The sequence below is a fragment of the Rattus norvegicus genome, chromosome 19 (assembly GCF_021556685.1).
Source record: "Rattus norvegicus strain SHRSP/BbbUtx chromosome 19, alternate assembly SHRSP_T2T, whole genome shotgun sequence".
Taxonomy (NCBI): domain Eukaryota; kingdom Metazoa; phylum Chordata; class Mammalia; order Rodentia; family Muridae; genus Rattus; species Rattus norvegicus.
This window is the reverse complement of record NC_141552.1, coordinates 41,084,830-41,112,760: the sequence shown is the minus strand read 5'-3', so window position 1 is coordinate 41,112,760 and position 27,931 is coordinate 41,084,830. Positions and strand designations below refer to the sequence as shown.

General features: G+C 40.4%; 1 protein-coding gene across 13 annotated transcripts in view; it reads left to right on the top strand.

Moving 5' to 3' along the window:
* Nucleotides 1-27,931, top strand: part of Inpp4b (inositol polyphosphate-4-phosphatase type II B) — a 743,006-nt gene that overhangs the window by 700,017 nt on the left and 15,058 nt on the right.

Sequence of the window (27,931 nt, the reverse complement as noted above, 5' to 3'; positions counted from 1 at the left end):
TTGGGTTAGAAAGAGAAATACTGGGTGTTTTGACAGGAGCTTGTGGCAGACTGGGGGCATTTTAAAAGGCCAGGGAGTGAGAGGAGCTGTTCTGTATCTTAGACAAGAAAAGTTAAGTTCTAACAGAGACACACATGAAAATCACCAGAGATTAGGTAAATGAGTGATGCCTCTGCCCTTGGAAAATGAGGTATGGCAGAAATATGGCATAGAAAACATTTGTTGTTCCACTAAAGGAGCAAAGACACAGGCAGCTTTAGAATAAAGGATCTTTAGTAAAGCAGTTATGGACAACCCTAAAAGTCCAGCATGCGCAGGGACATTGAGGCAGGAGAATGAAATAAATGGTTCTTGGATGCCACTTAGCCATCTCACCTGATGGATTTTTTTGTGTTTTATGAGGCAGGTTCTCTTACCCCAGGATGGACTAGAACCCATTATATTCAAGGACAACTTTCAATTTTTGATCCTTTTGCTTCCATTTCCCAAGTGCTGGAGTTACAGGCATGCACCACCATAACTATGGTACATAGTACTGGGGATCAATCCAGAACTTTCTACATGGTAGATAAGCACATTACCAATGGAGCCACAAACTTATAGTTTCTGAGTTTATTTTTTCTATACACAATCCCAGAACCCTTCCCTAGATGAAGATTTTCATGACTGTGCATACTTGGTGTGAGGTAGTTCTGTTTCCCTTGTTCTCACACATAGAAACAAATACAGGATTATTCAAATGTTGTATTATGAGTATACTTGCTAAAACCTCTTGCCTTCCATCAGAATGCCTTCAGTCATCATAAAAAGTTCCAACCCTCCCTCTAACTTGGATGGTGTTTCTAGTCCAATGGAACATATTTGAAGTCTTCACAAGCCAAAAGGCTGCGAGCCTTGCCCCAGAATAGAAGATCACTGTGGCTAGAGATGTTCAGATGTCTAGTTTAATATATTTGTGCCCACAGGATCATGGCTGAAAGCCCCGTGTAATTATGCACAATTACACCCCATTCTATGCCATTCAGTGAGTACTCCCGAGTTCACATGAGCAAGGATGACATCATTCTAGAGAATCAAGAATATAACTTACAAAGCATGTCACTTGCAAAATGGTGAGTTTGTTAGCTGTAACAAATCACATGTCATTTCTTCAGCACTGCAGCATTGTTTGTGGAGGATCAGCGCTCAAAGTACAGACACTCAAGACGAAGTTAGTTCTGCGGAGAACGGTGGGCTTCCAAGTGGCACAGAAAGTAGGCATAGAACAGGAAGGAGAAGGACGATGTTCGAAGTTAAATTACCCAGGTTCCCCATCTCTAAAGAAGGGGACTCTGATTCTAAAAGCTGTTAGTCACTTATCTATAAAGAGAAACATATACACTCACGCATGCACGCACGCACGCATGCACGCACGCATGCGTACTCATGCGTATGCACACACACACACACACACACACACACACACACGCACGCATGCACGCACTCAGGCAGGGGCTGATAATAAGATAAAGTTGAACTTTTGATTGTGGCACCTTCCCAGCATCCTCATGAACAAATAATAAAATAAACGTCTCCAAAGCACTTAGCGTAGTACTAGTCAGTTATAAAGCGAGCATCGGGAAACAGAAAAGGCTGCTGTAGCTTTTACCGGTGCTGTGTGGTGATGGTCTCTGATTGCTGCTGCTGCTGCTGCTGCTGCTGCTGCTGCTGCTGTTTTCTTGTTGCTGCTGCTCTGTCAGATTGGTTCCCCAAAGAAGTGTTAATACTAAAGCTGTAGATGACCTGATGTCCTCAAACTATACTGAGGAAATTAAAAGAATGGGCTGGTTTTTTTTTTCTTCAGGAAAGAAAAATTCCTTTATTCTCTGCACCTGTTTATGCAGAAAGTTTTTTCTCTTTTTTCTTTTCTTTTATTGGATATTTTCTTTGTTTACATTTCAAATGTTATCTCCTTTCCAGGTTTCTGCCCTGGAAACCCTCCCACCCCATTCTTCCATCCCCTGCCTCTATTAGGGTGCTCTCCCCACCACTCACCGATTTCCTCCCACCTCCTCACCCCTACACTGGGGCATAGAGCCTTCATGGCACCAAGAGCCTCTCCTTCCATTGATGAGGAATGGGCTCTTAAGTTAGTAATTAGTTAATTAAGGTGGAACATCTTTTCTAAAAACTAAAAAAAGAAGAAAGGCATTTGTATTTATCTGAGTATTATTTGTGTGTGTGTGTGTGTGTGTGTGTGCATGCACGCACGCGCTTCTAGTATATTCACAGGCCTGTAAAACCATCAACAAAACAACTTTGGACTTATTAGCACACAAAGAAAACCAAAAAGCTATTGATAGTGTGTCTCCAATGTCTTTCTAATATCTACAGCAAACCATTAATCCAATGTGACATGCATATACATATACATAAACATAAAAGTAATACACTGTGGCTCTTTGAAAGCTTCTTCCTTTTAGTATAATATATTTATATAGCATTGACTGATATTTCCCTGCCTCCCAAGTTCTGCCTTACTGATTATGCTTTGAGTAATTCCAAGTCTATTTCTGATACAATGATTGACACATGGCTACGCCTATCAAACTCCATAAGATGCATGCAAAGGTGTGTGTGTGTGTGTGTGTGTGTGTGTGTGTGTGTGTGTGTGTATTGGTTTCCCTCTTGTATGGATTAGTAAGTCAATAGCCCAGGACCAGCTTTGCAAAGCATTTATATAAAATGTGTAGCATTTATATAAGATTGTAGTATTTTATGGACTCTCAGTTTTCAATTTGAATACATCAACCTCACTCATAGGTCCATTTTATGATACAACCCTCTTGTTTACCCTTTCTTTCTAATGTTTCATCTTTATAACTGGTTGAGTTTGTTATATTCATTTAAATTGATCAAAGTTTTAAATATACGACAGAGTACAAGTACTTAAACGATGATAAAATATCATGCACTAACTGCTTCCTTTGCACCGTTTTCGGCCAATGCAGAGTATTACTAAGGCAACCCTTCTAAATGTCAAGCAAATCTAGAGTCTTACATTTAAGCCAGTATGTTTTCAAAATTGTGCACACTGTTCTATTTTAGAAAGAAAGCCACTCTGGCATTCCCAAGAGTCTGCCAATCGCCATGATGGCACCTTTCCTCTTGAGTAATGAAAGTCCGTCTATAGCATCTTTTGTTTCTGTATTTTGCAACCCAAACTGTTGGAATTCTTATAACATGAGGTTTTATTTGAGTCCATGAGTATTTTCTTTTCTCTCAAAGAGACCAGATCAAGAGGTAGAGGCCTCTGAGAGCTTCCAGAAGACACCAGTTTTGGACCAGACAAAGTCGCTACTTTCCCCTCTGTAGAGATGAGCTGCTTTTGTCATTGTTGAAATAGGTGGCTTCATGCAAAAATCTTTAGTCAGTGTCAAGAAGAAACATTATCTTATAGCAAAATACATATGATGCCCAAGGCAGCAGTGCATTTTATTAAGCATTTCGTGATCATGGATTTAAATGACACATGATCCATCATCATTGCGTGCCTCTTTACCACAGAACATTTTGCTGTTGGGTGGTTTTCCAAAGTCCAAGCTCCAACTATGTCCGATGGGTTAGTGTTTTACCCTTGACGGTTCATACAATTTTAACATGTATATTAGTAACTAGAAGTTTGGAGATAAACTGTGCAATTCCAGAATTTTTATAAGCTGGATGATGAATACAAATGAGATGCAATAGAAATAGAAATGACCCAGGTCCATGTAACTTTGTCTTGTAATAACTTTGTAGTGAATTTTAGTTTTGAAGCCTGCACTCATGATCTACAAGCATAATGTCTCATTAGAACTCAGTCCCCAGAAAAAGCCATAGCTTTTGTGGAGAAGAAGTTAAATGCATCTATTTTTAGAAAATTGTGCAATTTTGATATTCATATAACCAGCTGTAACCTGCTCAGATTCATGGCTTAAGGCTTTTTCTTTCATAAATTAAAATTTCATGCTGCCAGAGGTTACGGTTTCAAATCCTAATGGAAAATGGACTCTGTATTTCTATTTAGGTCAAGGTAAAGGAATGTCATGGCTCTTTGCCATCTGCCCTATATAGTTTATGACAAATGTGAATATGGTTATTTTGCTACCATTTGCTATCATCCTTGACTAGCACAGAACAGGGTTACATTAATAACCTTGTAATAGGTGTTGAGGTGAAAGCAGGGTATACTCCATTTTAGGAGCCTTAATAATCTTGGCAAAAGTGCATGCTGGTCTTCTAAATTTAACCTTAGATTAAAGTTAATAGTCACCAGTTGGATGCTCCTACCTCTGGCTAAATGTTTAGCAAGGAAAAGAAGACTGATACATGGGAGGGTTTGGAGAAAAAGAGAAGAGAAACATTGTAATTATGTTCATCTCAAAAATACTTTAAATGGGGGCTGGGGATTTAGCTCAGTGGTTAGAGCGCTTACCTAGGAAGCGCAAGGCCCTGGGTTCGGTCCCCAGCTCCGAAAAAAAAAAAAAAAAAAAGAACCAAAAAAAAAAATACTTTAAATGGTCTTAATACATTTCTGAATGTTTTTGAACTGTGAAAATTCACTTCAGGTTTGGTAAGGAATCACCACGATTTTTATTTAACTAATTTAAAACAATAAAAAAAAGAAATGAAAGGACATTGGGATAATCTAGAGCTGTCTGTGCAGTTAGTAAAGGTAACACAATACAAGTGTGCTTTACTTTGTTTTGTCAAGGTAGACCTGGCTGTTGATTCTTCTTCCTCTTAAGGTTGAGATGCTCTGGCCCACATGAATGGGGTGTGGCTCCCACACATGTGTCTTCGTTTCCCCATGAGTTAGTGCTCCACCCATGCTGCTCTTCTGGACTAAAAAATTACCCCCGTGGCTAAAGAAAAATGGTCCATAATAAATGTAAATGTCACCATGCAGGTTTCCTCCCATAGAAAATGGTCAGCATTTGGTAGTTTTGCCATAACCCTGACGAAACAAGACTAAGAAAGCAGGGTTTTTGCCTTATAGTCCCATGACCATTGGCGATAGATAGTATGTCAAAAGACACAAAAATATTACACAAGAACTTCGACAAATGCAAATGTCTTTTCCATTTTTCATCATCAATATGTGAATGATAAATTAATTATTAATGTTTTCCTATTAAATCAATACTATAAGGCAAAGTAGATGTCATTTTTCCCCAAACTTAACCATATTTTTAAGAGGAATCATCCTGATCATTAGTTTGAGTCTGTCTATACATTATTTTTTGCACTAACCTTCAGGATTTTTCTGCTGGAGATTCTGTGTTGAATCTAAGTGAACATGTCAAGTTTGTGTGGAGGGCACTTAGTGACTGTGGGTGGGCCTGATCTGTTCCACTCTGTAAAGGCATGCTTCTCTGAACAGCAACAAGCATTTATATGGACTCTCCAGGGCAAGGTAAAGCCTTTGTGTTGGAGCAAATGATACAAAGTTGCTTACTTTTGGATACTTTGAAAGACATAATCCAAACAGAGTAGCTGAAATTGAAAGATGAATTGGAATATACTTTTTAAATGTTTCTCTTTGGCTTGATCTGAGACCAAAGCTATAGATATCATACACACCTGCAGCAAGTGCAGGCGCATGCTCATGTGCACGTGCATGCACACACACACACACACACACACACACACACACATCATATGTATATGCTAGTTCAAATAAGTAATAATCTATACTAGATTATTTTATATCTATATTTATCATTTTAGATTTATTATATAAATTCAAAGCAAAATACTTACATAAAATTACTGGACTATTATTTTGCTTAGACCTAACTTGATTGTGTCTATTACTCTATTCCCATCACCTAGTCATTGTGGCTGTATTTAAAGAATGGTTTTTTTCATAAGGCCTTTAGCCCACTCAGTAACTAAATTTAATACTGATTTTTAAAATTTCCCTGTACTCATTTATCTTATTAAAATGGACTAGGTTGAAAAAAACCCTATAAGTAGATGCAGGAACATTTTCTGATTGCGTTGTTCTTTGCTTTCTTGAGTTAGTGAACCATCATGTATTTTTAGTGGCAGGAAAAAAACTATTAATGTCTTGATTATTCATCTCCTATCAGTCAGCCTTCAAGCTCTTTCTATTTCTGTGCATTTACGTCTTCACAGGTTAATGGTATTTTACAATGGAAACATTCAGACGAGGCCTTGGTTATTACCTAGTGACCCTGACAAGCAAGGCAAGGATTTTTTATATGACATCTGTGACAAGTTGTCAGCTGACCTTTCCCTGCACATATCTAATCTCCAGGGGTTCTCATTTCCTGTGATGATCTTTCCCATGGCTGGATAGCTATATGTTTAATAAAGGTTCTCATCACATGGAGCTGAAATCTGTCATTTAATCTCTTGTCAGGGCCCAGTCTCCACCTAGATCAACAGGTGCTAAGTCACTCTCTCCTCCCTTGCCTGCTTCTCAAATATTTGGAAGTGGTTTCTGCATTGCAGGAAATTATTATAAATCCTACACGACGGAAATGCATGTATACTGCTCCCGAATGCCATTGTGGCCATCTTTCAATACACTTTTCATTTAAATTTCTCACAGCTATTCATAAGCAAAAATTAGCTGGCCTGTTTTCAATGTGAATGAAGCACTGCCTTCATCCTTTTGTCTGCCCCTCCTCTGATTGCTCCTAACGCTTCCTCTTCCCTACCTTACCTTCCTCTTTGCCTTCCTGTCTTCTATAGGATCATGTTGTTTAAATTCCTAGAATCTTATTTTAACCCCATGGAGTATTAGGGAGTAGGTATTGAAATAGGAAAGAAGAATAGAGTTATAGAGTTGTCCGTGTTTTATGACTGAAGTCCTGAAGAGGGGCTTCAAGTCCATGCTTCTAAGAGCAGAAGGTGGCCAGTTTATATTTGTCTCTATTCCTGGATCCATGAGCTCTATAGCACTTTCCAAAGTGCTCCACGTCCTTATGTAATAATAGGAAGATGTGTTCGGTACCCTGGGCATTCATGTACAGCAGGCTTTCTGACCATCTTTATGCCAATATTTCACATTTCACAAGGACACACAAGCAAATACACTCTTACTATTGGCCTTATCACGGAAATAAGGGGGATGAAGTACATGAGAATTCTGTTTCCTGTGTTTTAAGAAATGGGATGGTTTTGTGATAGGACATAGTTGATTTTCAGTATGTCTGTGGGGTGTGTGTGTGTGTGTGTGCGTGTGTGTGTGATTTACTCATTTATTTATAGGCGGCATCTCTAACTGGTCTGAAACTCTGGCCTATCTCGCTGGCTGGTAAGCACCAGCAGTCCATGATGTGTCTCTTAATTTCCTAATGCTAGAATTAAAAGTACCCACCAAGAAGCACTGCCTTATATGCATGTTTTGGGAATCAAGGAAAGTACTCACTGGATAAGCTACCTTCCCTGTTCTATCCAATGAGACCTAATTAATCAGTAATTAGAGTTATGCATGACACATTGACAGGTACACATAAATAAGTGCTCTAAATTAACATTTAACAGGTAACTTCAGTGTACTGATGCCTTTGGGTGCTGAGTTACCTACAAGGGCAAAAATCACAGGAAGCTTAAAACTAAAAGCCAAAGGTGTGAGCACCCAGGAAGGCAGGCCGCAGCACATTTACAGTTGATTCTGGGATTACGTGCAGCATGTGTTCCCGACTGATTCTCAGTTGGGGACACAGCTAATGTGGAACTTGGTTCCATCTTCCTTTAGTGCCCCGACTGAACACAAGCGACATAATAGAGCTGATTGAATACAATGTCCCTTGGTGACAAGTCATAGTGAGCATGCACCCTATTGTAATTAAGTAAGGGACAAATCACAGTGCTGAGCTGGGGGGCCGCTTGTCTCTATCGGTGTCTGCCTACCACCTCTACCAGGACACATGTATCACAGGAATCTGACATGGTTTTCTGTTCCGCTCTTCTCTGCAATGTAGAGACTGCTCAGGGTGGTGCTGGCTGACTTGACTGTGTGTTAAATCTATAAAACATTACCCTTTTTTATGCTGAGTCATCATACTACTATGGCGGAAGATAGCTCCCATAGGATGCTAATGATTCTGAACATTTCCTTATATCAAGGAAAGCAGGATCTAAGTGCTCATCGTTCACCAAGCATCATGCATCATTTTGGAAATGTAAGACGTGTACTAGTTTCTCTCTCTTCAAAAAACTCCAAACCTGTTTGAAGAGACTCACCAAATAATGAGAGTAGTTCTTCTGTGGCCCTGTGTACAAACTGCATCTGCAAAGGTAAGAGAGAAATTAAGACAGTCGGAAAGGGAAGAAAGTGTAGGACATATTAGGAGCCATGAGGAGTGGGCACTCCCTAAGCTGGTATCCATGCGAGATAGGATAAACACTTACCCCCCATACAGAAAACTACAAAGATGCCTGCTAATAAAAAGCTCTTTCTGGAGCTAGGGGGGTTGGCTCACTTGGTAAAGTATTCCCATTCCAAGCATGAGGATCTGAAACAAGCATGGTGACCTGCCTTTGTAATCACAACATTGTAAAGACCAAGATACACAGATCACCAGGGTTGTCTAGCCAGCTAACCAAACCTATTTGGCAAGTTCTAGCCCAGAGAGAAAGAGTACCTTAAAAATAAGAAAGTAAATAAATGTGAATGGCAAATATAAGGGACTTCTGTCATAGTCTTCTGCCATGCAGACATGTGTGACCATACGCAAGGACATACATAAAAAGCAAACACACACACACACACACACACACACACACACACACACACACACACACAATTTAGACAGTTCAGTGTGGTTTTTTTGAATTCTAACATTGAGACATGTTGACAGTTAACATTAAAGTGAAAACTTTATCAAATTATGAGCTCAGAGAAAGTAATGGCTTTAAAAGCATCTAAAAAAAAGTGATATTTGTAAGCATCCATGTTCTTTATCTGCCTGTAAAGACAGGCAGCTGAATTCTAACCTGCCTGCATGGTCTCCCTTTATAGCTGGCTAGAAAGTCAGGGAATAAACAACAAAACACTGTCCCACGTTAGTTTTAGCCTCAGTTGGTCAAACATCAATGCTTGTAAAGACATGACTACTCAAGTCCAGTTAATGACCAATGACTCTTTATTCCCAAGCAGGGACAACTGTGTCTGAGCAAGCAGATACTCATATGTTAGTTTGTTTCAAAAACCCTCCTAATAGCCAGACTAGACTTGCTAAATAATATTAAAAATTATATTTAAGATAAAACATAAAAGATATGGCAGACTTTTAAAAAATTATCAACTCCCTTTTCTCCTCAGTCCTTCATTTATGGCAGTTAGGTGAGCATGCTACATGAATTCTTCTGCAGGTCTCTGAGCATGATATTGAACTGGAGAATGCTGAGTCTCTTACACAGCTATGTGCTGTTGGGACAAAGTACAGATTGGACTCAAAAAGGAAGACCTTCCTCATGGGACATTTTTATATACTGTTCTGTACAGTATTGCAGGGTAGACAAAGTAAAATATCCCATGCTATAAAATTACTCCAGTCTAATGGGATAGAGCTGTAGGGCTGCTTGTGACGGGCTCCATCTGCTGCAAGGCACGCAGAGCTCTCAGAGTGTGAAAGAGGAAGGCCAGCCTCTGGTAGATTTGAGTTTGGACTTGAGGGACAGTGAGCTGATTCTTTCATTTTTAAATTTTTTATAGATCTTAGGCACTGTGAATTCTAGAAATGTTTAATAAGGAGTGATATGAGCATGGCACATAAAGGGGTTGGATTTCCAGGGATTCTTAGGGCATCATTTTGATAGAATTTAAACATGAGTAGCTCAGGGGAATAGAATTCTACTCATTCTGGATTTTATACCTTCGCGTTCTGCCTGCGGATGTGTAAGAATTTCCATAACATTTATTAAAATGGGAGATTATTTCTGGCCTGCCTTATGGAATTTTGTTAGCACAAATGACAATACTGCCTGCCCTCTTCATTTCAACTCCAAGACTGAAGATGTCACGCCAGTTTGCCTTTGGCAGGTGGGATAGCTAGGAGGCCCTCTCATTTCCAAGCCTTGGGTAGAATGAGAAAACTTCAGCTACTCTCTCAAATGAAAGCTTAACTTCTCCCTTCAGTCGCTAAGCAAGAGCTGAGGATGAGTGTGGCATGAACATGGCAGCCAGTGGAGTCTCATTACAGGGTAGATGTCAGTAATTTTAAAATCAAATGATATCATTTATTTAAATAAAATGATATAAATAGAAAATGCCTGAGTAAATTTTAATATTTCATCTCAAAATACAATATTTTCGGTCATTTTGACATTAAATGTGTTACGCTTTATAATTCTTGTCTTATGACATGACGGGGTCATAATGCATTCCTTCGGTTATTAAATCATTTGTCACCATGATGCCCATCATTCTTGCACGTGAGCACATTGACATCACAATATAATACAATTTTAGAAAATAACTTACCGTCTTAGAGGTTTCCACATCCTAGTTGAGAATATGGTTGCCACATAGAAAATGAGAACTATGGTCAGCTTTCAGAATTCCCAGGCAACCAAGATTTGAAAGAACAAAGGTGGATGTCCATCAGTCGGCCTCCTCTGTTAACACCGGTCACTCTTCCGATGCTGAAGAGAGGACAGTAGCCTTCTAACTAGCAGTGCATCCCATCTTCACCATGGACAGGATGTGACCGGGTTACCAACCTTTGTGAAGTCACATTTCAAACTTAGAATTTCCTGTAAAATATATGTGCTACCTTACACTTAGGTGTTTCTAACGCTCAGTCCACTTGATCAGGGGATTCAATGGTAGCTTCTTTCTGAGACATGGACTTAGGTCTTCATAGAAATATAAAATCAAATCAAATCAAATCTTTGAACTGTTTTTCTTCATCTTCCTATTACCAACTTCCTTGGCCAGATTTTTGTTACAAGTACCATTACATCATTTTGTCATGTTTGAACAATTTCTGTCTGCTGAACAGATAGGTCTACTTTGCTATCAAAATGAGTTGATTTGGGACCCTTTTCCCCTGGTTATATAGAAATGCTGAGTAGGGAAAGTGTGTGTGTGTGTGTGTGTGTGTGTGTGTGTGTGTGTGTGTGTGTGTGTGTTTGTAGTGTTGGTAATCCTTGACCCTTTAGTGCTAAAGATCCATTGTATGTTGGACAAAGAGACATGGAGGCTGAGAGCTCTAGATACTTGTGACCCTGCCCTTAGAAAACGGAGATGTTCAGCTCCAACAGTTAAGGTTATAGGGTTACTGTCCTAGGGTTTGATCATCCAGGCTCTCAGAATGAGTGAAATCTCACTTTTAGCATTCAAAGCCAGTTCGGGTGGTATGGCTCTGAAGCCTTACACATCAAGACATGGGCTTGGAAGCTAACCATTAATCTTCCAAGGATCTGGGTTCTCAGTTTCTATCCTTGGCTTTTCACCATTATGCTGACTACTGGCTAATTTGACACAAGCCAGAGTCATTTGGGAAGAGGTAACCTCTTTTGAGAAAATACCCCCACCAGATTGACCTGTGTGCATTTTCTTGATTGGTGGTTGGTACGAGAAGGCCATGCTCACACTGGTTCATAGTTGCCTGCGCTGTAAGAAAGTGGACCAAGCCATGAGGAGCAAGCTAAGTAAGCAGCATTTTTCCATGGGCTCTGCCTCAATTCCTGCTTTCAGAACGCTACCTTGAGGTTCATTCTGACTTCCTTGTCCAAAGTATTGTAACATGGAATTGTAAGTGAAATGAACCCTTTTCTCCCCAAGTTCCTTTTGGTCACAGTGTTTCATCACAGCGATAGACACTCTAAGACAACCTCCTTCTCTCCTTCTTGCTTGGTTCCAGTGCCCTGCCTTTTCTCTGCTGTCCCTGCTTCCCACTGCCTCTCTCCTTAGTCACTTCTGCAGCTACCTTTCCACAACTACTGCTGCTCTCCCCACCCCCACCACTGTGGCTACCACTGATTGACACTGCTGTCCCCTCCTCTGTGTAGTACAAGCTTAGGTAATACGGTGAGGGCAACGATAAAACCCGCAGGTGAGCATGCAAAAACCATTTGAAGTAAAAGCCCCTTTATTGGGTTTAATGTAACATTAGAGGTAGCACAGGAGGGACTCCCAGCTCATTCCAAAAGTGAGTTGAACAACCTAGTTATACATATGATGTGACTTTGGCCAAAATGTGGCATAGGAGTGTAATTTTTTAACTTACACATCACTGGACAACTTCTAGCATTCTAAAGACCACACACATTGAAGAATAGGCACAGCCCATCCACCTGTCCACCATAAATGTTTCTATGAATTACTACTCAACTGTTCTTTTGGACCCAACTGAAGTCAGTGTTGAAGAGAGTTAGCCAGAACCAGGACCCCAGAGGAGCGGCAAACAGGGTTATGCAAAGTTCATCTCGACTTGACAGGCACGCTGGGAAAGTTTTTGGAAACAGTGCAGACTATAGTATCATGAAGCTTCCTGAAGCAGGAGCCATGTCTTTAACATCTGTGATTAGAGTAGTTTTGTAGCTGGAGTACCATCCCCTTCAGTGGCTTCCTCTCAGATCTCTTCAGCATGTGCAGGTGGAGGGTTGTTGAAGAGCTCACTTTTAGTAACTTCATTTATTCACAGAAAAAGGCTTAATGAAAGCTCATTCCAAAATTAACATTCTCAATAGCATCCATAATACTTTTGCGAGGTTAATTAGTGTTTAACCCTGGCACCATGTCACAGGATGAGTCACATTTCTGTCTCACAAAGCCTTCCTGAAAGATTGATATTTGAGGGGAGGGAGATAGACGCATGCAATTCTTTTCAAAGTCAAACCTGGGGCTGGGGCGATGGCTCAGGGTTTAAGAGAGCTGGTGTTTAGCTCCCAGTTCCAACTTTAGCTACAGTTCCAAAGTATTCTATGCCCTTTCTGGCCTCTATGGGCACTTGACACATGCTGTACAGGGAAACACATACATATAGGCAACCAGTTGTGCTCTGAAAGTAAAAGGATCTAATTTTAAAAGTCAACTTTACTTAATATAACTGTGTCCATAGAGTTTAAGCCTCACTTCAAAAATAAACCAAGTAAACTTACAAACACTGGTTGCTTTTGGCCTTAACTTCTTGTTTTATTGAAAGATTATTTTCACACTCTTTTTACAAAAGCTTTCTGTAAAAAAAAAAAGTTTACTGAAAATCAGTGCTTATCCGTGTAACATTGAACAAATGACATTTAAAACAGGTAAAATTCAGAATGACTTCTTAACAATTTCTAATGCTGTAAGCCCAGGATATGTGTAGATAAATCCTGAGAATTAAGCTAAGTACTAATGCAATTTAACTTTTTTTTAAATTTATTTTTATTGGATATTTTATGTATTTACATTTCAAATGTTAGCCCCCCTTTCCCCCCTCTTCCATGTCCCCTCCCCTTTCCCTGCTTCTATGAAGATGATCCAACTCACACCCACCCTCTCCCACCCACCCTCTCCCATCTCAACACCCTGGCATTCCCCTACACTGAGTAAATGAGCCTTCCCAGAACCAAGGGCTTCTCCTCCTATTGCTGTCCAACAAGGCCATTCTCTGCTACATTTGCAGCTGGAGCCATGGGTCACCGCATCCCCATGTGTACTCTTTGGTTGGTGTTTTAGTCCCTGGGAGCTCTGTGGGGGGTCTGCTTGGTTGATATTGTTGTTCTTCCTATGGGTTGCAAACCCCTTCAGCTCCTTCAGTCCTTTCTCTAACTCCTCCACTGGGGTCTCTGTGGTTGTCTCAGCCCAATGGTTAGCTGCAAGCACCCACATCTGTATCAGTAAGGCTCTGACAGCCTCTCAGGAGACTCTGGATGACCTTTCCTTCAGTCTCTGCTCCATTTTTTTTGTCCCTGTATTTCCTCTTGTGAGTATTTTGTTCTCCCTTCTAAGCATTTTGGTCTTCCTTATTCTTGAGCTTCTGTGAATTGTTTCTTGGGTATTCCAAGTTTTTGGGCTAACATCCATTTATCAGTGAGTGCATACCATCCAGCCACAACATATATAACACAATCAATCAAATGTTAAAAAATAGTTTTCCTATTTGACAAGGAACTGCTTTTATTTATCAGCTAGAATCAAATGTTTTCCCTTTCCCATGAAGAAGTCCAAAGCCCATGTAGGCCGAAGGACCATGCATCCCACCGTAAATGACAATAATGAACTTAGAATGTGAATTTTTATTCTACTGCTTCTTTGAGTTCATAGTGCTGATGCTTTATTAACTGTTTAGGTATTTTAATTTGGGGGTCCTTTTCGGTTATTGTTGTTTGTTTGTTTGTTGAGGCAGAGTCTCTCTGTATAGCCCTGACTGTCCTGGAACTCACTTTGTAGAACAAGGTGGCCTCAAACTCATGTAAATCTTCCTGCCTCTGCCTCACAAGTGCTGGGATTCAAAGCATGCGCAACCATACCTGACAATTTAATGTTTGTTTATATGTGTTTGTTTTTAATGATGAAACCAGTTTGAACCGGGTATGATATGAAAAATGGTGCTCTTATATGTTACTCTTCTCATTCATCTCACTTGGAATTATAAATTCGCAGAGTAGGTCCCATATAAATAAATATATATATATACACACACACATATATATATACATATATATACATATATATTATCAATGAGGCAGTATCAGAAATCAGAAATCCAGAACTTCAAACTAACTAAATGTATTTATATAGAGATAGATATAGATGTATATTCAAGCTAAGTATACAAACAAACAGAAACAAATAACCCTAAAATTATATAGTTTCATATGCCTGGGAGGCAGAGGCAGGAAGATCTATAGTAGTTTGAAGCTGGCTTGGTCTATAAAGTCAGATCCAGGACAATCAGGGCTACACAGAAACTCTGTCTCAACAAACAGACATTCAACAATAATGAAAAGGACCCAAAATTAGAATACTTGAACAGTTAATACAGCACGCACATGCACACGCACACACACGCACACACACACACACACACACACACACACACACTTTGCCTATCCCTTAGGCCATCTTTAGCTGATTGCTACTTAAAATGAGTGCCATTAAAGCAACAGCAGATAGTTGTGACTGTGGACACGCAGGTCCACAGTGGAAGTGAAGTGACCTTTGTGCATGCTGCCATCTTGTCGCCAATTGCTTACTGCCCACGGTGTCATTGTCAGTAGAGTTGTTTAGATACAATGTATGAATCCTTCTAACTATCCACCCTCGGATAATCACATCGCCTACTGTAATAGGAGGTTAGAACTAACGTGAGGGCTGCAGGGCCCCACTAACTCAGACCGACCCTGTGGCTGATGCAGTCTTCGAGGAAAGATATGTAAATAGGGGATGATCATGTTTTTAGATTATTGTGTATATGTGTGCACTGACACAAACTGTTCTCAGTCTCAAAAACAAGTGCTCTTCCCATCACCATGACACATTTTCCCCTAAACAACACAATATGGATAGCAAAACCCATTTCCAGATCAGTTTACGTTTAGTTTCTAGCTAGAACATGATATGAGGCTGTGATGAACTTTGTCTTCCAGCTGTGCTTATCTCGTTCGTGCATAGGAAAGTGCTCAGACACAGCGGTGCTCTTTCCAGATGTGGCTCAGAAGGCATTCGGCCCTTCAGAATTAGATAATAAACCAGGAGTTATGAAGGCCGTACTATTACACTGAGTGCTGGACAGCCAGCCAGGTTTGCACTTAGTTTTTCTGCACGACAGAGGATACTTGTATCAGAGGTTTCCAAAATAATATATTAAATGTCACTAATGACCATCCAAAGGAATTGCATGAGACTATTACATATCTCTGAGAAGCAGAGCATATCTTCCAGTCCCTACATGTTTTCTATCACTGAGTCTAGAGACATGGTTTATAGGTTAAGAGCACAGGGCAAGATTTCCTTAAGCACAGCTGACTAGACTCTCACAGAATCCACTGTGTCCTTTACTGTCCCTCCCAAACAAAGCCTCACGTTCCATAGAGATCTATTCCTTGAACAAGACTCTTTAAAAAAATGTCTACAGTAAATAAATTCAGACTTACGGTTCTTGTCATTTTTAATCAGAGGCAACCACTCACTAAGTATTCCCAAATTACTTGTTTAGTGTAAGAAATCTACGAAGTGTATTGAGGATGTGTAGTATACTACAAACACTTTGGATATAGGGCTTAAGCACCCTTCAAAACAGGTAACTACAGCGGGAATCCTGGAGGCAGCCCTCCAGGGGCACAAAGGCCCCACTGGGCTTATGTTAGTGGTAATAGGTATCAAAACAAAATGTACATCAATTAAATACAAGGTAATTACATAACAGAGCCCACCTAAGTCCATGAAGTACTGCGTTGCTAGCCTCCAACATTCTCAATAACTTACTTATGCATTAAAATCATGGGAAAACTCAACCACGCAGAATTATACTACTGTGAACCCAGCTCTACACCCACAAGATGCAATGTAGAAATACCATCTTAACACAACAGGCAATTCAAGCCTAAATTTAGGCTAGTAGATGAAATATGTGTGTGTGTGTGTGTATGTGTGTGTATATATGTGTGTGTATATATCTATATATATGTGTGTGTATGTGTGTTGTTTGTGTGTGTGTGTATATATATGTGTGTATGTTTTTGTGTGTGTGTTTGGTTGTGTGTGTATATATGTGTGTGTGTGTATATGTGTGTGTTTGTGTATGTGTGTGTGTTTGTGTGTGTGTGTGTGCATTACAAGAAATATGCCAATGCATCCTCTATTATAAAACTCTCCCATACTTTATAAATATGTGTCTTGCATCTGCATGCAATAGCTGTAGTGTATATTTATCAACATGGGAGAGCATGTAATCAGGTAATACTTTCTGTATAAATTAATTTTCTATAAGTATTTCCTGGGGAATAAACTAAGTTAGTAAGAAAGGAGCAACAATATTTTTCATTTTAAATTATGCATGTTAGTAATTTATTCTGCATCCAGTCTTCAATTATCATTATCTAGATTAAAGGGATTAAATGCTCATAATTATTAAAGATATAAATATTTGAGAAATTCAATACTTATTAATGATTTATGATTAAAAGTATTACAGGTAAATATTTTCAGAACTCAATGATTACTTCAGGTAGGCAAAGTAAATGATAATACTGATTCAGTGTCTCTGTGAGATGCAGAATAGGAAATATTAGCACTATAATCTGTATCAGAATAAAAGCAAGTAGTATTTTTCATTTTTATTGTTTATTTTATATATTTATGTTTCAAATGTTATCTTCCTTTCTGATTTCCCCTCCTCAAACATCCTATCCCACACTCCCTTTCCCCTGCTTCTATGAGGTACTCCCTCACCCACCAATCCATTCCCACCTCACCACCCTAGCATTCCCTTATGCAGAGCCATCAAGTCTTCACAGGACCAAGGGCCTCCCCTCCCATTGAGGCTAGATAAGGCCATCCTCTGCTACATTTGCAGCTGGAGCCATGGGTCCCTTCATGTGTACTCTTTGGTTGGTGGTTTAGTCCCCACCAAATTCCTCCACTGGGGTCTCCATGCTCAGTCCAATGGTTGGCTGCAAGCATCTGCATCAGTATTGATCAGGCTCTGGCAGAGCCTCCCAGGAGACATCCATATCAGGCTCTTGTCAGCAAGCACTTCTTGGCATTAGCAATAGTGTCTGGGTTTGATGGCTGTATATGGATGGGATGGATCCACAGTGGGGCAGCCTCTGGATGGCCTTTCCTTCAGTCTCTGCTCCACTCTTTGTATCTGTATTTCCTTTAAACAGGAGCAATTTGGGGTTAAAGTTTTTGAGGTGGGTGGTCCCATCCCTCCAACATGGACCACGCCTAAACTCTGGATATGGTCTCTACAGGTTCTCTCTCCCCTTTGTTGGGTATTTCATCCCCATTGGGTCCTGGGAGCCTCTTACTTTCCTAGTATCTGGGACTTTCTGATGGCTACCCACCCAGTTCCCCATCCCCCATTGCTACACACCTCTGTTTAATTTCCTGACCCTCCACACATCTCTCTTGTCCCCTCCCATACCTGATCCTGTCCTCCCTTTCCCCTCCCCATCCTCTCTCTGTCCCAAGTCCCTACCTCTACCTCCCATGACTATTTTGCTCCCCCTTCTAAGTAGGACTGAAACAGCCACACTTTGGTCTTGCTGTCCCTCCGAAAATTGGACATAGTACTACCCAAGGACCCAGCTAAACTACTCCTGGGCATATACCCAAAAGATGCTCCAACATATAACAAGGATACATGCTCCACTATGTTCACTGCAGCCTTGTTTATAATAGCCAGAAGCTGGAAAGAACCAGATGTCCTTCAACAGAGGAATGGATACAGAAAATGTGGTACATCTACACAATGGAGTACTACTCAGCTATCAAAAACAATGACTTCATGAACTTCTTAGGCAAATGGATGGAACTAGAAAATACCATCCTGAGTGAGGTAACACAGAACATACATGGTATGCACTCACTGATAAGTGGATATTAACCCAAAAGCTCAGAATACCCAAGATACAACTCACAGACCATATGAAGCTCTAGAAGAAGAAAGTATTTTAATTAGGTCTTTTTTATTATTGTTCAAAAGAGCCAAAGTCTGTGCCAGAGAAATAGCACAGGGAAGGAGTTTGTTCCTAGCATTCAGGAGGTCTTAGGTCCAAACCTGAGAACTGAATAAAAAGAAATAACCAAGCACAAGCTTTACAATGTCCAATCAAATTTGGACTTGAAAATTTAAAGAGCATTTAGAGAAGGCAATGCGGTATGAATTATTTATGTATGGAAATCTGAAGGCAACCATAGTAAAGGGTAATAAGTGTTCTTACTGTGAGTTTGCTACTAGGAAGGATAAACAATACACAGAGATTATTCTAATTTACAGGCTATATTCTCCCCAAAATGCATTAATTAATCAACAGAAATAGTTTGCTGATTATTTCACTATTCAATAAATAATTAGCAATATTTATAGCAATAGTTACAGTAATTGCAGCTACAGATTCTCAATAACTTTATGTACCCCAGATGTTCTATACTAATACATGTATGTATCATGTGTCTATAAGAATTTGCATACCCTCAGGTAGACAAGATATATAATAAGACTGATAGATTTGTGTGTGTGTGTGTGTGTGTGTGTGTGAGAACCTTCACACGTATCTAGTTTTCACATTAACCCATGTATAATGATATAATTATTATCCATCTTTCAATAAGACCATATTAACATAAAGCAAAAATATGCAGCCTCTCCAGACAACACAAATAACAAGTGGGAAATCCAGATTCCATCCTAGAATTTTCTGGCCCTCTCGAATGTAAGCATAATTTTATACCAGAAAAACTTTGTGCTGTGCTTGCTAATTTCCATTAGGAAGAAGACTATCCCAATATTTATAGAACTATCAAAACTTCCAGGCTAAAAATGCAAATCTTTATTTTAATCACTTATTGTTCTTTTGTTACTCTTTCTCTAGTGGGAAATGCTTTTAGGTAATGGAGGAAACAAACATGTCTTCTGCTGAAATAACACCTATTCATCTATTAAAATGCAGCCATTTGAGGCACAAGGAAGTAGAATTTTAGCTTCCTATTTCTAAGTAAGAGTGGTCAGGAATCACTGCTACATTGACTTTGCAATCTCACTTTACAAAATCAATTCTCCAGAGTTTCATCATCAACTTCCTGTCAGCGGTATTTTCTTTAACTACTTGTTTGTATTTTCTAGTAAAGGAAAAGAAAAGGAAGTATTTTAGGTAGCTCCTATGATTCTGGAACTCAGCAGTTATAAGCCATTTGAGAAAATGGCATGAAATCAGTTCCTAACATCCATGGGACTGCCCATAGAATAAGCCATAGCCCTTTAGATAACTGATTTGTGGTTTGGAGGAGTGATGCATGGTTTCTGAAGTGTTCTTTATTTTTCTTAATACTTTGTCTTTTAGAGTTCTTTGTAAATCACCATCTTTTAATTTGCCCATGAAATGGATTTCTGCCCATTGATAGACTCAACTTTACAAACAGAAATATATTAGTAGACATCTATCCTACACCCAGCACATGCACACTTTAGACAAGGACTGACATCCTGCCACTCTCAAGTGCTGCTCATTCATTCATTACATTGTTGCTTTTATCTCTTCTATGTCATCTTCTAGGCCTCCATCAGAATTTTGCATGCATCCATACATTTATCGATGTAATCTCAAATACTGTTGCAATCTAAAATTCTCTATTGATTTCACTGTTCCAGAGGGGTCTGATTTATAAACCAAGCATTTAGGTAAAGATTGAAGTATATTAATCCCCATAACCTACTTGATTCATTTTACTGTCTTTGAACTTGAGATGCATGCACACATTAATAAAGATAATCATAGCCTGTCTTCTCTCTGGATATAAACAATTTTGATATAATATAGCCTATACATTCTCAACCATAAAACAGGTCTAACCTGTGCTGGGTTTTTTTTTTTTTCAAAATTGAAAACTATAGAGTCACCTGAGAAGAGGAAACGTAAATTGAGTTGTCTCCATCAGAATGGCCTTGAGCATGGCAATGGGAGGGGGGCATTTTCTGGATGAATGATTGGTGTGGGGCCCTTTCCTCCTCAGGTCAGTCATGGTGTTCCTCACAACCAGGAAATCCAGACTATACCACTTTCTTTTGCTTGGATCCTTTGCTTAGATCCACCTTTCCTTTGCATCTTGATTTCTCGCTCTGGTGATTTAGTACTGAAGCAGTCACACTGATGGACTCATCATTACCTAAGAAAGGGAATGCCTGCCATGTGTCATGAGGATTGTTGAGGAAAACAATGAGGTGTTCAGTCATATATATGGCATCCAGTCTTCCTAGTGATTGGGAGCATTTCAGGAGAGACAGACAGACAGACAGACAGACAGACAGAGAGAGAGACAGAGAGAGAGAGTGTATATCAATGGTGTGTAAACCTGTGGCGTTCCATTAAGAATAGGACATGACGAGTCCCACAGTGTGTAAAAACCTGGGGAGTGAGTGGCATCTCAGCGAGAGTGAGCTCATGAGTCCCCATGGTATATAAAGGCTGAGGAGTTAGTGAGTACTTGGTAAAGATGGACTATGAGAGCAGGATTTTGTGTGTTAAAAGCTAGAGCCTCATTAATCTAGTTGTGCACATAGCCTCAGCCCTGTGCCCCTTATACTGCTAATGAGCCAGCATTCATCCCTTTAGAGCTCTGAGCCTCCGATGAAAACCCAGAGGTTGGGCCAAGAGGACCGGCAAGAGTCTCTATTAGTGCCACCAATTTGAGTGGAAGGAATGGAAGGAAGGTTTTAAGCAATTTAGAAGGAATCTAAGCAGAAGTGAAGTGTTGGGTGCAGGGGAGTACTCCTCTCTGAGCTTGTGAGTCTGTCTTACTGAAGTGAGCATAGCAGTCAGTCCTGAATGGGCCTTCTGAATGATGTGCAACGGAACACTAAGGAAGTGGATGGGGAGAGAATCAGCCGTGCCCTTAGAATTCTCCAGCTAACTCTAGAACGAAGCTGCTGCAACACTTCTTATTTTAATCAGAAAAGTTAACTTCAGGCAATTACTACAATTGGCTCAGGGTGGTATTTTTACTCTTCCCGGCGGCCATCTGTTTGGCAAACAGTGGGGCCATTTCCAGCATTGTTGTGGCACATTGTTTCAAGTGACCTAAGTGATGGCTCAGTTGGATCCTGGGGTGATTATCTGCTTCAGTGTCATTACAAAAGGGCAAAGAGGAGAATAGAAAATGTACCTGAAAACCACTACCTCCACTTAGGATTTACTACTATTCCGCTATGGGTGGGTTATTTTCTGATGTCCGTTCACCTCCATCCTCGTGAGGCAGAAGGAGTCAGGGAGAGATGAACAGGAAGAGGCAAAGCTGTAAAAACCTCAAAACCTCCCACAGTAACACATTTCCTCCAGCAAGTCCCCACTTCTTAACAGTTCTAGAACCTTCCAAATCAGTGCTACTAGCGACACACCAAATGTGTAAACACAATAGCCTCTTGGGGTCATTCTACGTTCAAATCATAGTGCCCTTCTTGAGGAGGAAGGTCTGGTGTGAGCCAAGTAGTTGGCACGAAACCGTGTTAGCCTTATGGCCTTGTGATGCTAGTTCAACATCTAACTGGACGTAACAATGTAATTCGGAAGTGGCAGCTAGAAAGACAACTTTAAGATTCATTAGTGTCAAACAACAAGAACCTCATTATCCAGTTGTGCACACAGCCTCAGCCCTGCGCCCCAGGGAAGGTTTTGAACTAGAGAAAGGAGAAACTGAGTGTACTGGCCCATGCCAGCAGTTGGGAAGCCGGGCGTGAAGGACTAATGCAAGTTCAAGACCACCCTGGACCATGTAATGAGTTATTGACCAGTCTTGAATATAAAGTGAGACCCTGACTCATAGATAATGAACAGGTAAGAATGTCATCCCACATCCTTAACGCTTCAACAGCCATGCATGAGAGAAAGACATAAAAAGCTAAGCAGGCTACATCTTGGCAGGACATGGTTCATTTACACACACAACCACAAACACGCAAGTACCTAAGGGAAAGAAACAGAAGGTAACTTTAAAATTGCTTTATTTACTCATTTTTACTACGGTAGAAGTACTGTGTGTGTTTGTGTAATTCTCACAGCAATCCTGTGGGAAATATGACTGTTCTCATTCTAAAGGGGAGAAGTTGAGACTTAATAGACTTAGATAATAAGGAGCCGTGTTATTTTCTTTCATGTTTTTCCTGCCTACACCTCTATATGAACTGTGCCTTGTTACCAATATCTGCCTCACATCCCTGGTGGCTAGAGGCTAATGGCGAGCATGGGCATCTGGTTTCTTAGAAGTTTCAGGACAGAGCTAAAGTGCGGCTGCTACCCAGCTGGGCTTCCAGCTTTACAAGGAAAATGAGGCACAGGGAGAGCCAAGCTCCACCACCCTCTCCCAAGGTTTTCCAAGAGAAAAGAAGCCTCAGGGCCTGACCGTTAATTCCATCTGAATAAGGAGTATCTCACCATAAACCTCAGAAGGTTATGGATTAAAGGGCAAAGTACAATGGTTGACACTTGAAAATATTTTAACAGTGTTTAATGACCCCTTTTAGATCTGTTAATTTGAAACAATTAGCCATGTTGTCTGAGTATCTTTACGAAGAAAATCAAATTACCTAAGTACGAGATAATGTATATCTCTATGTATGTACCCATTATTTGCAGAACTGTCTTATTGATTTGCTCACTGATGTGTAGAAGATGTAATGTATTTAGGGGTTTGTTTCACTGTATGTATATGTGTGTGCTATGTGTATGTGGTGTGTGTGCATGCTTGTATGCAGATGCATATCCACATGTACTAATGAAAGTCACAGAATTTCAGTTGCCTGGCTCACTGCATGGTATAGAAAGCTGCAATTTCCAAGGGCCTCAGCAGCCCTCCCTGTGTCTGCCCCACCCTCACGGAGGACTGAGGTAATGGGTACAGAAGCCACACCAGGCGCTTATGAGATGGCCAGGGATCTGCCCTCAGGCCATCATCCTTGGGCAGCAAGTAGCTTTACTGCTGAACTATCTCCCAGGCCCATGTTTCTTTAATATCTTATAAATACACAGTGTGGACATTTCAGTTCATCTCTGCCTAGAGTCAGTCTCTGGTTTGGCGCTCTGGTCCTGCCATGGGTTTTGGCTGGCACTGGAGCTTGTCTCTGTCTGCATCCAAGGTCAGCCTGCCCTCCCTTTTCTTTTAATCTATCCCCACCAAGTATTGTCATCTCACCTCCCTGCATCCAAGTCAGACTTTACATATGCGTCTTTAAGAACATGGCTGTGCCCAGGGCATTCCACATTCCCCAGCCTACCCCTGGTGGCACTTCATTACCAGTTAGTTACACAAAATCCCCCTGGCACCTGTCTTCTCTGCCAAGACACTGCTGTGTGTGTGTGCACCCCTTGTCCTCCATTGCCCCCCTCCCCACTCCGTTCTATTCTCCTGTTTCTTCTAGTTCTACCTCAGCCTCCACACATCCTGTTACTATGCACTGCCCTTCGCTACGGACACTTCACAGTTTCTCTGTCATGAAAGAAGTCTAATCTGTTTAGCTCAGGCAAGCCTATACTTCCAATGCCTCTGAACATTCCTGGGGCACAGGCTTTAAATTCTAGCCTCAAAGAACATGAGGAAGAAGTAAAACTACAGAGCAAACCTCAAATGGATACATCAAATTCATTTCACCGTGCCTTGCGTATGCTAAAAAATACCCCGCACATTACCCATTGGCTTTTTATACACACAAAACTATTAATTTATTCTCCACAATGATTCTCCTTGATGCTTTACCCATTTGTAATATTTCTTTCTGGACCTCATCCAAATCGTCTCCTTTCTAAAACTCAAAGACCCAAACTAGCTCTCTGCTAAAAGTCTGATGAAAGGCATTCTACTTAAAACTCGTTATCTCTCCATCACTCCGTTCCTTTTATAGAGACAAGAAAGCTTAGACCGGATATATGGCTTCTCTTGCTCTCTGCTTGGGAATGACACTTCCACACGCATGTCCTTCCTTTTGAAAGCAATCTGTGTAAACCACTTGAAAATATACCACTCATACTTGCCACCCCAAGGGGATATTTTTCCTTTCTAGGTATTTTATGAAACAAAAACTTCAAAACTGAAACAAAAAGTATTGTCAGGGAAAATTAAATTAGTTTTAGCTAATAGGTCAGTTTTACATTGCTTTAGTTCTCAAATTTGAGTCCAAAATAGATCAGAATGACAAGAACTTCTTTAGAGACCCAGCAGACGTTCAACCTGCTTGGAATTCTTGAGTAGTGCTTTTACCTACTACGTCTTGGTGAACTGTTACCTGCTTGAAGGGGAGAAAATGTAGCCCGAGTGATACTGCATTTGCCTGCATCTGAGTGCTCGCAGGAAACTTAAGCTTAAAGGGACTCCATTCCTTTCCTGAAAGGAATGTGGCTTATTCAGTGAAGAGGTGGGACTCCAAACCTCTACCTGTGTGACCCTGATTTGGAGCTGTTGAAAGTTCATGAAAATAAATGTAATTTCCATTTCAGTCACTGTAAGGAATGAACAAAACTTCTAGAAGGGAAGGCAGTTCTCTTGTGGTGGCATTAGCTGCGGACATGTTTCTATGCCTCACATGCTTCCTCAGCATCCCAAGAATTCCAATATTTGTCATCTATACTAAGTCACAGACATTCTTTTCCAAGCCAATGGAGCATCCCAGCTTAAAGGTCACCCCTATCCTCTGCTAGGGAATGGTTCTAAACCCACATACATTTCCCTGGGCTGCTTACAGTGGTATCCTCTTACAGCGATCCTCTCCACAGAAATTGATGCCCAGGAATCTACACATTGCCCCTCGAACAAGACTGACATGTTCTCTGAGGGCTTTATGTAACAGTTCATGCTTACTCACTCTCTGGAACAAAATTTGTCTATGCTTATGTTTATGAAAGAACCAGTCCATGACTTGGGCTTCTATAACAGTGACGTATCTTCCTAGTCTCTTTCTTTGAATACTTAAAAAATATTACTTTTACATTTATTCATTTTTGTGAGGTCATCTGCGCATGTGCCTGCACACACGCAGGCGCACACACACACATACACACACAAACTCGCATGTGCATACATGCACACACATACATGACTGCAAACATACACACACATATATGCATGCACACACACATGTATATGCACGCACGCACACACACACACACACACACACACACACACACACACACACACACACACACACACAAGTGCCTAACAGTATAACGGATCTCCTAGAGTTGGAACTGCAGGTGGTTTCGAGCCATCTAACACGGGTGCTGATAATCTGAAGCAGGTCCTCTATAAGAGCCACAAGTGCCCTTAAGCACTGAGTCCTCTCTCCAACCCTAGAACTGGGCTGTTCCTAGAGTTCATGTGCTAATACCATATTCTAAACTCAAGTCCGGAATTAACTAGAAGACAGTTCAGGCTGATGACCCTGCAACCAGCCACAAAGGCTGTCCTTACCTCGAGACCAATAGAAAGGACTCCATCCTTAATACCATTTATGAAGTTTGCATGTTGATTTAAATATGTGCACAGTTGTTACACAGTTTTGCAGGTCTTCTTCTAGTATTCTAGCTATAACCCAGAAGTTTGAAACTGTTGGAAGGCCATTTGTCACCAAGTCTATCTATGTGTGGTGAAGGTGCAGGTCTAGCACCCTTGTTGGTTCTGTGGGGAGTCACGTGGTCTCGTGGATCTTGAGCTAACTCGATAAAAGCAAAAAAAGAAAAACAAACATCCCTCTTCTCCTTAGCCTATGCCATAAGGAAAACATGGACCAGAGAAATTATGTTCTAGAAACTCTTCCTTTTACATACCTTATAGAAGGGAAGGGACGTCTTTATTTCCTCTGGTATTGTGTGTTTTGATTCAATATAAAGATTTCTTTTAAAGTCCTTTTAAATGTGAGGGTATTCAGTTCTCTGATTGCTCAGAGCGTTTCCAAAGCTCTCATGGGTACCAGTATGCCTCACATTCATTTAATACTGGTATGACAATCTAAACTCTAATATAATTCAAAAGCTGGGGGAGGGCTTAAACACGGCTCTCTATAAATATTGATGTATAAGTGAGTATTGGGTCAAATAAAGCTCTTTAAGATATTGACTTTGAAAGAATGGGTTGAAAGGCAAGGTGGTATTTCCAGAACTCCAAACTTAAAGCGAGAGATTAAACATAATGGTCTCAGGTTACTGGGGAGAAGAAAAGTTGTTTTTTTTTTTTAATTAGTTTTAATTTATGATTTTCCTTTGAGGAGCTTGAAGTACTATAACATACATAAAATACCAAGTAACCAAACAATTAATGAATGAGTACCCAACTAGGCAAGCGAGGCATCCTAGTTTTCAGTGCAGAGTTCTGGATGACTGAGCGCATACCCGTGGTGAGTGACGTAAGACCCCCACATTCACACTGTCAACAACAGAAAAACAAGCAAATATTATAAAGTCATGAATACTGGGTTTTGTTTGTTTTGCCACCTGCACTTACAGGCAGCAATGTGTTTAAAAACGAGACACGTCTTTCACTCATTCCTATTCTAAGTGATTGTTTTGACAGGTATTTGAACATCACTTTTATCCTTCATATTCAGTGACTGCCCTTAAATGTCTCATCATGTTGCATTTCTGCTGGGAACTCCACTGAGATTTGCTTTCATGGTGATCCACAGTCACTGCTAAACAGCACTAATGACACTGAATTATCGGGGTGCCTCGAAAGGTGGTCTCCAGTTACTTCTCATAATCTCTAGGGAAGCAATTGCTAATAGTACTACGGAGAGCATCCTTTACAGTCCTCAACAGGCAGAGACCGTAAAAGTCCATTGGTGAAAGAAATGTCTTTGCTGTTCTTGGCAGGAGTAAAGAGGGCAGTCCTGAACCCACCTGTCAGCTCTGGACACATCACTAGCTTCACACATTTAGCAGCTTCATGGCGAGGCTATTTCGAATTCTAACTGAGTTATGTGCTGATTATATGGGAGGCAAGTTTAATGCGTTACTTTAATCTCCAGAGATAGAAGTTAATAAGCAACAAATTAATTTGATTCTAAAATTGCCCTTCCGAAAACAAAATCCTTTGACTTTCCAAAGTTGATGTGGAAAGCACATCCAGCATCGAGACTGTAAAATAGGAAGTGTGTTCTTTGAGTGGCAGGGATTAAAAGTGCAACTGGATAGAAATTAGCACTCTAACTTGGAGTGAGCGGCATCATTTTCAAACATTTTCTCACCCTTAGTTTTCCTTGTTTTCCCTATCGGTCTGAGTGCTCTATTCCTTAAGCAG